The sequence below is a fragment of the Gavialis gangeticus genome, unplaced genomic scaffold, assembly GCF_001723915.1.
Source record: "Gavialis gangeticus isolate Ggan-Ray unplaced genomic scaffold, GavGan_comp1, whole genome shotgun sequence".
Taxonomy (NCBI): domain Eukaryota; kingdom Metazoa; phylum Chordata; order Crocodylia; family Gavialidae; genus Gavialis; species Gavialis gangeticus.
In genome coordinates, this window is record NW_017729025.1 from 81,474,681 (window position 1) to 81,477,135 (window position 2,455).

Consider the following 2,455-nt stretch of genomic DNA (forward strand, 5'->3'; position numbering starts at 1 on the left):
CTGGCCAGCGCCAACGTCATCTGCGCGCTCTGCTTCGGCCGCCGCTACGGCCCCGACGAAGCCGAGTTCCAGGCGCTGCTGGGCCGCAACGACCGCTTCGGGCAGACGGTGGGCGCCGGCAGCCTGGTGGACGTGCTACCCTGGCTGCAGGCCTTCCCCAACCCCGTGCGCAGCGTCTTCCGCGACTTCCAGGCCCTCACGCGTGAGGTGCACGCTTTCGTGGCCGACAAGGTGGCACAGCACCGGCGCAGCTACGACCCGCGCCGGCCCCCGCGCCACATCAGTGACGCCGTGCTGGCGGGTGCCGAGCGGGCCCCCAGCAGGCTGGACCACGCCTACGCTGAGGCCACCATGAGTGACATCTTTGGGGCTGGGCAGGACACCACCGCGACGGCACTGTGCTGGGTGCTGCTGCTGCTGCTGCGCCACCTGCCCCTGCAGCGCCGCCTGCAAGCCGAGCTGGACCGCGTGGTGGGCCGCACCCGCCTGCCCACAGCTGACGACCGTGCCGCTCTCCCTCAGCTCGAGGCCTTCCTGTGCGAGGCTCTGCGCTACAGCAGTTTTGTGCCTGTCACCATCCCGCACGCCACCACGGCTGACGTGCAGCTGGATGGCTTCTACATCCCCCGGGGCACCGTGGTCTTCATCAACCAGTGGTCGGTCAACTACGACCCCGCCAAGTGGAAGGACCCGCACGTCTTCGACCCGGGGCGCTTCCTGGATGCCGAGCAGCGGCTGGACCGCGACCGCGCCGCCAGCGTCATGATCTTCTCGCTGGGCAAGCGTCGGTGCATTGGCGACCAGCTGGCCAAGCTGCAGCTCTTCCTCTTCACCGCCATCCTGCTGCATCAGTGTGCCTTCGAGCCCAACCCAGCTGAGTGCCTCACCATGGACTGTGTCCATGGGTTGGCACTCAAGCCGCAGCCCTTCACCGTCTCTGTCAGGCCGAGGGGCGAGTCCGGGGGTGCCCTGTGAGGAGCCAACTAGCCCAGGGTAGCTCTGCCTGTAGAGCCCAAGGTGAGATTGCCTCTGCGACCAGGGCACACTGGGGCTGCCTTCCTCTTGAACAGCCTCTAGCCTGCCCCTCAAGGCAGTGCAGGGAGAGCAGTCCCACGTCCCTGCGTGGCAGAGCAGACACATCGGCAGCTTCAGGCAGAGAGCTGGAGGTGAGCTGAGCCCCTGGCAGCCCTGATGCACCTTCCTCAGCCTCCAGCAGCTTTTGCTGGCTCTGGGAAGAGTCTTGTCCTCCAGCTGTCCTATCGCTGCCAGGGTCCCCAGAGCTGTCCCTCCCTTACATCCAGGGCACTAATTGTAAGGCACCTGCTCAGATCCAGCCAGGCAGGGCAGCACAGGGACATCTGCTGACATAGCCTTATTCCTTTCACTAAAGCAGCACACGAGGGTACTCCTCCTCCCCTGCTCATGCTAACCCCACATAGACAAAGCCTTTGGAGGAGGGTGCCTTCAGGCACCGCTCCTGGATCCTGTTGCTGAAGCCAAGACAGTTGGTCCTTGTTCCTGGATGCTGGACAATCACTGGTTAATGAAACTGACCCAGAGAAATCGGGAGCAGGAGTTGCACTTTGCCATTCAACCTGTGCAGCCAGAGATTCAGGTGTCCCTTTCCTACATAAACAGTTTCTCCCAGCTCTCGCTTCATTATTCTCACTCTCCAGTGAAGAGGGCTTCCCAGTAGACAAAATAAGCGCGGCAGATCCATTTTGAACAGTCAGTGCTTTACTAAGGAATGAAATCCAAAGGTATGGGGTGAAGGGGGCATCACTGTTTCTGAGCCGGACTCTTCCCCCTGCTGTCTGTCCATGGGGAATAAGCACAGATTTCCTGTGTCCTGAGTCACTCTCCCCCAGGGCCAGAAGTCAAAGGGAGTAGCAGTCTCTTCCCAGCAGCTCCCACATCTGCTTGGCAAGTCAAGAACTTGGGGAGAGTTTAACCTACACAACATTGGAGATATAAAGACAAAACCCCCCAGTTTTTCTCTCTGCTATTAAGTTTTGCACGCACACATGTTTTTACAGTGCTTTTCTGTGTTCTTATTGTAATGGGAATGGCTTAAGTCTGAATTCACAACACAATGAAATGTGACATTTTTATTTCCTTTTTATTTTGCCTTTTCTGAATAAATCTCTGACAAGTGTTTGCACTGCTGGTGGTGGTTTCCTCTCAGAGGGTGGGGAGGCAGGTGGAAGTCTATACCTGGGCTGAGGTCCTGTTCTTTGCAAAGATACTGTATACTTGTCTACAGAGGCATCTGGAAGGGAAGTGTTTTAAAGAACGTACATGTCAGCTCCTGGCCTGAAACTGCTGTTACAGGAGAGAAGGATATTAAAGGTGGGAGACGTGTTTCCTGACCTTTCATGACTTTTAACAATCTGGCTTCTGTGGGCATTACCTGATATTCCCAGTGTTTTTAGGGGTGGGTGAAAAGGCCAGTGGT

At 57.9% G+C, this 2,455-nt stretch overlaps 1 pseudogene; it reads left to right on the forward strand.

Moving 5' to 3' along the window:
* Positions 1 to 2,157, forward strand: LOC109299340 (annotated as a pseudogene).
* The last annotated feature ends 298 nt before the right edge of the window (positions 2,158 to 2,455 follow it).